General features: G+C 42.4%; 1 protein-coding gene across 4 annotated transcripts in view; it reads right to left on the bottom strand.

Moving 5' to 3' along the window:
- Window positions 1-10,951, bottom strand: part of LOC123746000 (alpha-protein kinase 1) — a 45,824-nt gene extending 34,873 nt beyond the window's left edge. For 3 of the 4 annotated variants that reach the window (XM_045727107.2, XM_045727111.2, XM_045727110.2), the window contains exon 1: window positions 7,113-7,266. The gene's annotated coding sequence lies outside the window, so the exon portion shown is untranslated. Of the gene's footprint in view, window positions 1-7,112; window positions 7,267-10,794 lie in introns of those variants that run through there. The other variant, XM_045727108.2, reaches the window with a different exon arrangement.
- Window positions 10,952-12,602: the final 1,651 nt, after the last annotated feature.

The following is a 12,602-nucleotide window of genomic DNA, read 5'->3' as shown; positions in this document are numbered from 1 at the left end:
GTAGAGAGATTATTCACGACCTCTGTGAGACCAAAGTTTGATGCAGTGTTTCTATGGTGCTCATATCTTAATACACGTACTATCGCTTCTGGATAACGGTAATGACGTCCTAAAATAATTACTGTATTCGCAATTTTCCTGTGGACGGCGGTGCCGTCCAAAATTAAAATATTTGTAGAAATTCCATTTATTTTCCGATTATTATGTGGTTTGTTTTAAAATGCACGCCAACGTTTTCCCATTCTCTGGCTATACAGTGACACCTCGGCTTACGAATGCCCCCATTTATGAAATTTTCGGGTTACTTTCAGAAAATTTGAATCGTGTTACGAACTTTGCCTCAGGAAATGAGTTTGTTGATACGTGTCTGGGCTGAGCTAGTGCGTAGTGGCACGGCGATCGTATCTCAGTTTACCAGTGCCTTTCGCCTAGTGACTATCGCGCCTGAATTCTTTGTAAAGAATTAGTTTTTTCGGATTTTTGGCTATTTGAACATAAAATTTATTATATATATCTCGCCATGGGTCCCAAGAAAGCCAGTGGTAAGGTTTAAGCCAAGAAAACACATGTGAGAATGACCATAGAGGAAAAACCAGAGATCATTCACAAACATAAAAATAGTACAGGAGTTATTGAACTAGCTAGGTGGTACAACAAATCTATGTCAACAATATGCACTGTACTTGCTGAGAAAAAGGACAATTGAGTGCTAACGTGGCAAAAGGCAGTTCAACAATCACGAAACAAAGAACACACACTTGACGATGTTGAAAAGTTGTCATTAATTTGGATACACAACAAGGCGTTAGCGGGTGATAGCGTTTCAGAGGCCATCATTTGTGAGAAAGCAAGGCAATTGCATGAAGACCTTTTAAAGAAAACTGATGGAACAGGTGCTGCAGATACAAAAGAGTTTAAGGCAAGCAGGGGATGGTTTGAGAAATTTAGAAAAAGAAGTGGTATTCATAGTGTTGTGAGGCATGGGGAGGCTGCCAGCTCAGACAAACCAGTGGTTGACAGATTTATTGACAAATTTAAAGATTTTGTAGAGAGTGAGGGATACCTACCACAACAAGTTTTTAATTGTGATGAGATAGGACTATTTTGTAAAAAAGATTGCCTAAAAGGACATACATTACGCAGAAGAAGTCATTGTCCAGACACAAGCCAATGAAAGATAGGTTTACTCTTGTACTGTGTGATAATGCGAGTGGCAATTTGAAAATTAAACCCTTGCTTGTGTATCATTATGAAAATCCAAGGGTTTTCAAAAAATATGATGTGCAGTAAAGTCAAATGTGTGCGGGATGTGGAGGACTAATAGTAGGGCATGGGTGACAAGGCAATTTTTTACGGAGTGGGTGAATGAGGGAGTTTGCCCTGCCATACAAAAATATCTGCAGGAGAAAAGGTATGACCCGTCTCTGGGAACGGATTAAATTTGTAAATGGAGGTACTGTACCACTGTACAGATAAAGTGGTAGCCAGCTGCACCCAGGTATCTTCCCCCTCTTTCCAACCTTTGCCCTTCTTCTCCACTCATCACCCAATCTCACATACGAGCCCCTTGGTCCACCCCTTCACCCTTCCCTTCATTCTTCCATTCCTCAACTCCATTTTCCCTGGTCGTTTTCTCCTCTTTTTTTTCACCCTTTTACCCATTTCTGCACTCTTCACCCAATCTCCCCCATGATCCCCTCATCCAATTCCCTTAGTCCCCCCCCCCCATCTTCCTCTGACTCCCTTGTCCACATTCCCTTGGTCCCCCTCCCTTCATCCTCTGCTCTTTCTCTCAGAAAATTAATTAAAAAGTACTGAAAGAACTGTACGAGTCACTCAGAAAATATATTATATATGACCACTAAAAATTATAGAAAAATAACACCAAATGACTCCCAGAAAATCATACAAGGACATTAATAAATGCAAATATTTTTAAAAGCATTTAACTTAGGCCTACCCTTACCAGGCTATTTCAGTCCTATACCCTGGACCATGCTCCCCTGCAAATTTTGGTGAGGCTAGCCCCAAGCATCTGGCCTTCAACTTTCAACATGCATACAGACAGACATTCAATCTTACAGATATACTAGGGAAAGGAGGGGGCACCCAGCATTGCTTGAGTGTCTGTCGGTATGTCTGTCTCCAACCCCCCTCTCCCACTCTCTAGATGAGAGGTAGAGACAGGGAGGGGATGAAAAGAGGGAGAAAGGGGAGGGAATATGGGGGGGGGGGCATGGGGAGAGGAGAAAAGAGGTGGTGAAATGTGGGGTTGGAAAAATAGAGGGAGAATACAAGGGGTGGAGAAGGTGGTAGGGAAACAAGAGGGGTGGAACAGGGGTTGGAGAAGAGAGACTATCCCGGGCACCACTGGGTAACCCTCCTAATCTACACAAGATGTTTTTATTTTCTTTGAGAGGGAAGGGAACTATTAGGATAATCCGACAAGCCATTATGACTATATAGCACTTGGAAGGGATCAGGATAAGGATTCGAGATGAGATGAGGGAAAAGGAATGATGCCCATCACTTGGACGTTATCTCTTCTTGAGGTTATCTTGAGATGATTTCAGGGCTTAGTGTCCCCGCGGCCGGGGTGGGGTGGGGGGGGCTTCCACCCCCAGGAAGCAGCCCGTAGCAGCTGTCTAACTCCTGATTTCAGGGCTTAGTGTCCCCGCGGCCGGGGTGGGGTGGGGGGGGCTTCCACCCCCAGGAAGCAGCCCGTAGCAGCTGTCTAACTCCCAGGTACCTATTTACTGTTAGGTAACAGGGGCATCAGGGTGAAAAACATTTTGCCCATTTGTCTCCGCCTCCACCAGGGATCGAACCTGGAACCTCAGGACTATGAATCCGAAGTGCTGTCCACCCAGCTGTCAGGCGCCATTCACAACCATTCACGTTACCAGTCGCATTCACGTCCTGACAGGCAGCTGTCAGGATGGTCGGGGATTGAACGCTGATGTAACACGGGTGTGTTAGTTCTTTACCTTTTAATCTGCTTTTACCTTCACCCCGTCCTTATTCTTTATTTGCTTCTCAAACCAAGGGACCCCCAGAGCTATACTTAAGCCGACCCAACGCCACGGGGTCTAAAGCCGTTGACCGTCTTAAGATTCTACAACCTTATGACGTGAAAACAGACTTCTAGCAAAACTCTAGAATCGCCTTGCGCTGCCACCACCAGACCATTACCACTGAGCAATGACTAAGGTCTGGATCGCTCATGCTAATCAATAAACCTTGGGGCTTGATCCCCACTAGTAATACAGTATATGAATTGAATTTTACGTTAAGTGTGGAACCAGGAGTGGCCCGGGCAGGTGACCTCAACCCACTTGGCAAAAGACCTAGCACTAACACAGAGCTGGTCGAATAAAACTGTACACATCCATGCCAACACACGATGCTACTTTGCACATTAATATCAGACCTCAATACATAGTGGTACCAAAGGAACAAACCACTGAACACAGGAGTGACCGATCAGGGAGGGTACAATCGTCATAACCTTATGGGTGAAAAAACATCTGTCTTTACGTAAAATATAAATTTGGTCTATCACAGACTACATACTCTTAATTCATAACCGAGGAATAAAAAATTGGAAGCAATGAGATCAGAAGTGGTGTGGTCAGGTAAAGCTTAAGGATAAGGTATGCCGGTATGCCAAGTTGGCTAATTTTTATAAAGGTGATTACATATATAGCATCAAGGGCCAGATCTGGAGAGGGTTTCGAGAGTTCTTCTAGTCCCCCAGGCCTCGTTCGACTTGTGAGAACTTGGTCCAACATCCAGTTGTTTTGGAGTGGTCTGCAGGTACACACATCTATTATAACCTGGTTGGTCTGGCACTTCTTGCAAGTGCTTATCTTAATGCTTCTTGAAGACTTCCACCTTTGTTCCAAAAATATTTCTAATGCCCAAAGAAATTACATTAACGTAATGTATTAATGAGAAAATCCGTAGAAGCCATGAGTAAGATTCAAACCTATGCTCTGGGTACTTACTCCCAAGCAAATGCTCTAGATCTGCTTCTAGTTTTTAAGATCAGATCTGAAACATTTGCTTGGGAGTACCAAGAGCATAAGTTTGAATCCTCCTCACGGCTCCTACTGATCTCCTCATTGATACATCACCTAAATGTGATTTCTTTGTGTATTTGAAGAGATGTGTAGGAGGCAGAATTCCTAGACTACGGCTAGAGCACATGGGGAGCATTGTGTGAAACCCTGATTAGGCTTCAGTGGAAGCCTTAGGAACCCTAGAGGATTCAGTTGAATTGCAGGTTGCAATGCTTTTGATCATGTCATGAAGCAGTGGTCTAGAGCATTTACTTAGGAGTATCCACAGCATAGATCCAAATCCTCCCCTCATGGCTCCAACTAATTTTCTCTATTTATAATGCTTGCTGGCATGGTGCTGAACAGCCATAGACCCCCCCCCCCCCTCATGTTCAGACAGTGCCTATGGCCCTTCAACTCCTCACTGGTTCTAGTCTGTGTTTCCTTCGGATTCATTTGCTCCAGTATGTTGGTATTCTACTATGCAGATTTGGGCATATCTCAAAACAAGGTCAGTGTGCATATTGAATATACTCCCCTGCATACACACATCTTCACTCTCATCCACACAATGTGGGGAATGGGTGGATGAGTTAGGGCTACTGCACTTGGATTGGTTTTCCAAAGTCAGGGTACAGGCTGCCTGTTCAGCTTATCAAGTCCTTCCCCTAGGAAAACTACTGACCTTACCCTGGAAGCAACCCACAATAGTTGCCAAACTCCTAGGTATCAATCTGGCCGAAATGCTTTGCGTAATAGTGGCTTTAGGCATTGTATTTACTAGCTCTATCTATAAATCCATCAACTTTCGTATTTCACCTTGTATGTATGTACTTTACCTGAATAAATATTTGTATTTGTAATCTACAATATTTAGCAATCTACCAATTTTGCAATATATAGCAAAAATTGCAGTGGATACAAATCCTTGATAAAATGAGATAGCTCTGATTCCAATTAAACCATTTGAGTGAGGTGTCACTGAACATGTGATAAATGTGATATTTCCTGAAAGCATTTAAAATTTGTACTATAGTCTTAATAAAATCTATGATTCTGCTTAACATTTCGGGGAGTGCTAATCACGAATTCTGGGACAACAGATGTGTTGAAAGTGTATTGGGTTAAACACCAAAAGCAGTCATGGATACATCTCACTTTATATAGTACATACTATGATTCATTTAAAAAGTAATCCAACCCAACCTAACCTATATTAACCAAACCCACCCTAGCCTAACATAACGTAATCCAGCCTAGCCTAACCCAACCCTGCCTAACAGTAATATATTGTATATATATAGTTCTAACAATTAGAAAACAAACACCTGTGTATGACTTAAATGTACACATAGACCTTGTATTGGAGTAATTGTGCATCTTATTACCTTACACAAGATACTTGCAAGAACATGACATGTGAGCTTCAACTGCTAATAAGCTTCATATACAACTTACGCTGCCACCACCATGGCAGCGCCATGCCACCACCATGATCTACCTACACCATGCCCATGCAATATTGTACAGTAACATGTAATTATGACTTGAACTTGAAAGAGCACTTCAGTCTCCTGACAGTGATCAAAAAGCTACTACAGTACACTATATACTGTAATGTGACAGGCAAGAATATACAGGTTAGCACTGCAAGTGAATACAATAGCGAAATCTGTGGTAGAAAATATACTAATCAATCTATTAAGACGTACAGTTAAAATGTTTTTGTTCATACCGAATTTGACACTATACTGCTACTAACCTTATCTAAAACTGAACAGTAATTTCAGTCCAAAATATATATACTAAGAACTGTACTTGTATATAGTAAGAAGCCTTACAAACTGTGTATTTGTAATTATATTACTGGTCTATTGTACTGCTGTTAGCAGGCAATGGTGCTAACAGGAACCCCGAGACAAAAGGTGTAAGGCATCATTGGAGCATCGCATTGTAAGGCATCATGCAAGTCGGGTTAAATCATACATTTATTAATCTACTATAAACAAAATGGCAGATAAGGCTAGACTGACGAGGCTCCCACTAATGTAACACTGCACTAAACGCTCTCACTCGCACAAGGTGCCACTCAGCCATGCGACTAAGGTGTAAATTTTCACTTCCTATGTACGACAGAATTCCGAATGAATTAATTGGAATACGGTACTGTAACTGGCTGTAATGAAACTATTACTTTTCTCACACACACATTTATGAAAACTACAAGTTGCAGTGCAAGTTTGACTAAACTTGATAATTAAAGCAACAACAAACACTTGTGCAATATATATATCCCAAAAATGTATACCATTCAGCACTATCACAGCACAACACGCCAAATTACCCTCCTACAACGCAAATATGATAAGAGCGAATTTCTCCAGTGTTATGGCCCGAGGATTTACAAGAGAACGGCGAGATGACATGATCTGACAGCATGCAAGCACTAGAAATTTCAATTTCATTACGTACATTCCATACAGTGCAGCTGAGGGCATGCCACCACAGTAAATATCCCAGGACAATGTGCCCTGTTTCACATATGCAAATCAGGGCAGACATGATCACCCATGCATGCAACTTCCAACCTGCCTTTGCATTCACATATACTTGGCCCAAAAAAACGAGATGTTTGTACTCTTCACCTAAACGAGGGGGTGTGGGAGGGTAAAGGGGTGATGGAGAAAGAGAGAAAGAGGGAGGGGGAGAGGGAGGGAGAGGATTGAGGGAGTGTGGGATGCAAATTGTTGGTGGGCCGTGGTGGAGGTGGCACACGGCCGCCTTCCTCCAACAATCAATAACTTGGAGGTACTCTGCTTCTTCCCTACCACTGCCTCCTCCTCTCCTCGCTTCCCCTCACGCCCCTACCGCCCATCACCAACTCTCTCCCCGGCACAAATTGATAGGTTCACCCATAATTACTGTCATTTCAAAAGTCAGGTGGATTTCAAGGATAAATAACCTGTCCCTACTCCCCGCAAAGTCACTGCAACATGAACAAAGCAAAACTCCCCCAAACACCGTTTTATCTGCCTGACACTTCGCACTGACCTTCTGCATGTGATGTGCATCCTGCTCCACACCACTCCGGGACGTTTTTAAGTCTTATAAGTGGCAAATAATCGAGATAAGGCCATGATGCTCCGTGATACCCCGTAACGGAGCGTGATTACAATGTTTATCAATAGATGGCGTTGAGCTGAGGATGCCAGGCGGCCAGGGAAGGGATGGTGGGGCGCGGCTCATGTTGCAAACACTGCACCTGCAACCCTTCCCGTGGTGGCCTTGGGCCCTCCCCCTGCAACCCCCGCCCCCTTGCAAGCCTCCCCCCCTGCAACCCCTCCCGTAGTGGCCTCAGGGCCTCCACAGGCACTCGCCCAGAGGTCACCCACCTGACAACCCCAAACGTGGAAGTCAACCTAAGTACTATGCAAGAGCGCGCTGCAAGGGGCTTATGGGGATATTCATTTCTTTACGAGTACTCCAATACCATGTGCTTTATGATACGCAGTCGGTTCACTACTAAAAGGTCCCGGGTTCCATTCTCGCTACAGGACAGAGAAAGTTAACTGGTTTGGCAACGTTTCCTTTCACCTATGCTTCTGTTCTAGCAGTAAGGGGCCAAGAGTTCCAAATACGCTAAAAATCTGCAATAAATGAAAACTAGTTCGATTTCAATCAACTGTTGTGGGTTGCATCTTGAGAAAGGCCAGTAGCCGGCATAGGGAAACCTCGATACATCTAACTTCCTGTTCCCGATAATGGGAACCAATATAAAATTAGCAGACTCCTATTAATATAAGCTACTTCCAAGGCAAATTAAAATGTGTATATATATATATAAAATGTATATAAAAAGGGTAGACAAATAGTTTATAAAACAGGATCACCCAACCTGATTACACAAGTACAAAGCTTAAAGAACATTGGGAGGGGGGGGGGGTCGAGTTTCTGAACCCATTTTGCTACTATTATAACCTTACCACCACCACCACTGCCAAGGACTAGTATGGGATGGGTTAATTTTGTTTTGTTCATTTATTATGCACCCCATACTCATCTTGTGGGCGGTAGTGGAAAGGGTTACAGAGGTATAAGTTTAGTTCATTCATTATGCACTTTATATCCATCCTGTGGGCAGCGGGCAGCAAAGAAAATGATTACATAATGGCACATAACGGGCTCAGGGACTGAACCCCAATATCTGCACGTATCGCAAGGAAAAAGAAGAAACCAAAATTCGTTTAAGAAAAGATATTTATTCAGGTAAAGATACATACATTGAAAGCGAGTTACAAACATTGACGGATTAATACTTAGAGCTAGTACATACAATGTCTGAAGCCACTAGCATGCACAGCGTTCCGGGCAAGGTGTGGAAAAGAAAAAAAAACTACAGACTAAAACTTAATAATTGATATCAAAGCATAAAGTGAATTGAACAAAAGGAGAATGATAATTTCATGATGGATAGAACAAAAGGAATTTTTAATATAAAATTACAATTTTTTTTTGAGTTTATACATGGCAGATTTCAGTAGTTAAACTAGTTGGTCAATAATGTTTGAAAATAGCAAGACATAGGTTGACATTTAGGAGGCAAGGTAGGTTACATGGAGTTTATTTAACTAATGTACATTGTTTTATCAACAATTGGTTCAAAACCGACCACGCGTACAGTCTAAGCTAAGCAAAGCAATTTACGTATGTGGTGAGCTAGTTTCATATCTCGTCATCGATATGCCCAGATACCTGAACTTAACCTTAGCAGTCTAAGCTAAGCTAAGCAAAGCAATTTACGTATGTGGTGAGCTAGTTTCATATCTCGTCATCCATATGCCCAGATACCTGAACTTACCGGAGGACCACTAACACTTCTGTGATCTCTACGAGGATAGGAAGCCTGAGGTTTGTCATTGGTCCCCTATTTGTCCTAAATTTTACCATTTTAAAATTCAACAGTTTTGGTATTTACGATTTCGGCAGGTAGGCGGTTCCCTGGGTTTATAATCCTGCAAGTGAAAAAGCATCTATTTTCAGTCCTACATTGTGACTTGTTGGGCTCTAAACTGATGTTCCTTGTTTGTTACGGCCACTTAGGACCAGTAACCGGGTTCTTGTTGGAGGATTGTGTGTCGTATCCGACCCCGAGTCGGTAGTACGCTTTCAAGAAAGTAAAAAAAAAAAAAAAAAAGACTAAAAAAAAAGTGGTTATATAATGCAAAATAAAAGGGAGGGGGGATGAACTAAACTTTCTTTCCCCAATTATATATTTTACCATCACCGTTAAATGTATAATACCTGTATATATATAATTGTGTATAATATCACCGTTAAATATATCCAAGTCTCTAAAACAGTTGGTATACTCTCCGAAATCAGATATTATGTACCTAACTCTGCTCTCATCTCTACATTATGCACTAATCTATCCCTATCTTAATTATGGTATCTGTGCATGGGGTTCAACCCCTGCAAACCACCTCAAGTCCATCATCACCCAGCAAAAATCTGCTATCAGAATAATAACAAATTTTGCTTTCAGACAACACTCAGCCCCCTTGTTTAACTCCTTAAACATAATCTCACTCCACAAATTCTCTCGTGTCAACTACATTTACAAAACCCTGTTCTTAAATCAAATCCTGCTCTGAAACTCTCCCTGGACAGATGTAATAGGACCCATTATCACCACACCAGAAATAAATATTTCTTTGATATCCCCAGAGTCAAACTTAATCTGTGTAAACACTATGCAAATAAAGGGACCCAGTCTATGAAACTCACTCCCTATTGAATTGAAAAGCTGTCCAACTTTTTCATCATTCAAAAACAATACCAAAAAGTACCTAATTTCATCTTCATAGTTTTTTTACCTTTTGCTATAAAATTGCACTATTGCTACCCAATCTCCCAATCTTTATGTACCCAATCCGAACATCTTTACCATTGTGATCATTGCTGTCTTATATGTGCTGTCAATCTGCTGTATGGTGTCTATTAATCTTGTTTAAATTACCAATCAAGCTGTCAATGTAATCAATTAGAGCTTTAATATACCAATGTGCTTTATAATACTTACTAATCTCATCTTTTCTTGCAATGCATTTATTTTATTAATTCTGCTAGAATTTACCTACTTAAAATTATCTGTTAGATTAAGGACCTGCCCGAAACGCTGCGCGTACTAGTGGCTTTACAAGATTGTAAACACTATGCTATGTATTCTCACAAACCCAATGTACCTTGTATATAAATAAATAAAATAAATACCTGTAAAATATATAAAAGAACAGATAAGCTATTTCTATACCTATATACAAGGATATCCTTCCACTCAGGATATTAGACGTGCTCACGTGCAGAATTCGTCAAAACCCAGTGTTTCTCCACTGCCCAGTAGCTTATCCAACCTTACTGGGAAAAGCACCGGCGAGTTCACCTGTACATGGGCCAGCCCACCGATATTGTCATGAGATGCCTGAACCCCCACGACCGCTCTCCAGCTACTTACTGGCAGAGGACCTCACCCACACGCCGAGATGGGGTCATAAACCAATATAGGGGTAGCGATTCCCTGGCAGCAGTCTCTAGCGTCCAGCTAGCAGCACTACTTGACAGGCACCTCCCTGCCGTCAGTTTCGCCCCTTATCCAATCCCGGAGGAACGCCGATCTCTTTCAACACTATGTAACTAGCAGCTACCCCACTGCTTCAGAACGGCGGCGGCTTACATGCTCGTTTTTCCAGGACCTTGTCGGCAGACCGTGGACTGCCGCCAGATAAACTGCCGTCTCCAGTACCGCTGCCCCCAGACGTGAATTGTGGGGTTCAGTCCCTGAGCCCATTATGTGCCTCTGTAACTCTTTCCACTACCGCCCACAACATGGGTATGGGGGTGCATAATAAATGAACTAAACTAAACGTCACCTCTGTGGACACAAAAACGTCATCAATTACATCGCCGGTACTGGTGAAACTAGGAAGTACCACTAACGCACTGGGGAGTTGACATTGTGCTCTGTAGCACACCCTAGATGGCGCTGGTCTTGATTCGCCACCTCACCAGAGGTCACTCACAACGACCACTCTGGCTGACCAAGGCAGGAATCTTACCCCCTTGCCCGAAACGCTATGCGTACTAGTGGCTTTAGGTATTGTATGTACTACCTCTATCTTTAAATCTAACAGAATGTTTGTACTATAACTCTGCAACTATGTATGTACTGTTCCTAAATAAATTACTATTATTATTATTATTGAGCCATTTGCAGGTATTAGACAGCCACCACCAGATGGCATTGTCCAGTAACTAAGTGATTGTAACCTATCCACCGCTGCCCACTGGATGGGGGGCGGTGTGCAGGACAAACATATCAATTGTGACACTACCTCTCCACATATGTCAGTTGCTTAATTTAGAAACTGTAGTTGTGGTCGATCTCGAACCCATTGTTGATGTGACGACTTATACTGAATTTTGTAACTAGCTCATCAAGATTGTAACTTGCTTAGCTAAATGAATTGTGGGGTTCAGTCCCTGAGCCCATTATGTGCCTCTGTAACCCTTTCCACTACCGCCCACAAGATGGGTATGGGGTGCATAATAAATGAACTAAACTAACTTATTACGTACCCCATACCCATCCTGTAGGCGGTAGTGGAAAGGGTTACAGAGACACATAATGGGCTCAGTGACTGAACCCCACAATTCATTTAGCTAAGCATGCTAAATAATGAGCAATCTTGATGAGCTAGTTACAAAATTAAGTATAAGTCGTCACAGCAGTCTCCGTGGTGTAGTGGTAAGACACTCGCCTGGCGTTCCGCGAGCGCTATGTCATGGGTTCGTATCCTGGCCGGGGAGGATTTACTGGGCGCAATTCCTTAACTGTAGCCTCTGTTTAACGCAACAGTAAAATGTGTACTTGGATGAAAAAACGATTCTTCGCGGCAGGGGATCGTATTCCAGGGACCATAGGATTAAGGACTTGCCCGAAACGCTACGCGTACTAGTGGCTGTACAAGAATGTAACAACTCTTGTGTTTTATCACAAAAAAAAAAAAAAAAAAAAAATCAACAAAGGATTCGAGATCGACCACAAGTACAGTTTCTAAATTAAGCAACTGACATATGTGGAGAGCTAGTGTCACAATTGATATGTTTGTCCTGCACACCGCCCCCCATCCAGTGGGCAGCGGTGGATAGGTTACAATCAGTTACTACCTACAATTAGCAAACTGGGGATATTTGGCTAAAATTTCTGGTAGCAGATCATTTTGAATGAAATATTGACACATCGCTGGAACATTGGTTATAGAATTGTCTCTAAATTCACGTATCTTTTCGCACTCCATCACATAGTGACGGAGGGGGTGCGAATAATTTTGTTGACACAGTTTACATTTGGTCAGGTCTACATCAGCAGATAATGAGAATTCCCAGAGATACTTGTAACCGAGTCTAAGCCGAGCAGTAGTAACATCTACAAGTCTGCTGATTTTATTGGATGATCCATAGATGTGTGGCTCCTCTTGTATG

This window comes from Procambarus clarkii, chromosome 78 (genome assembly GCF_040958095.1).
Source record: "Procambarus clarkii isolate CNS0578487 chromosome 78, FALCON_Pclarkii_2.0, whole genome shotgun sequence".
NCBI classification, from domain to species: Eukaryota; Metazoa; Arthropoda; class Malacostraca; order Decapoda; family Cambaridae; genus Procambarus; species Procambarus clarkii.
Note: the sequence above shows the minus strand (reverse complement) of the source record. Positions and strands in the feature narration are given on the sequence as shown.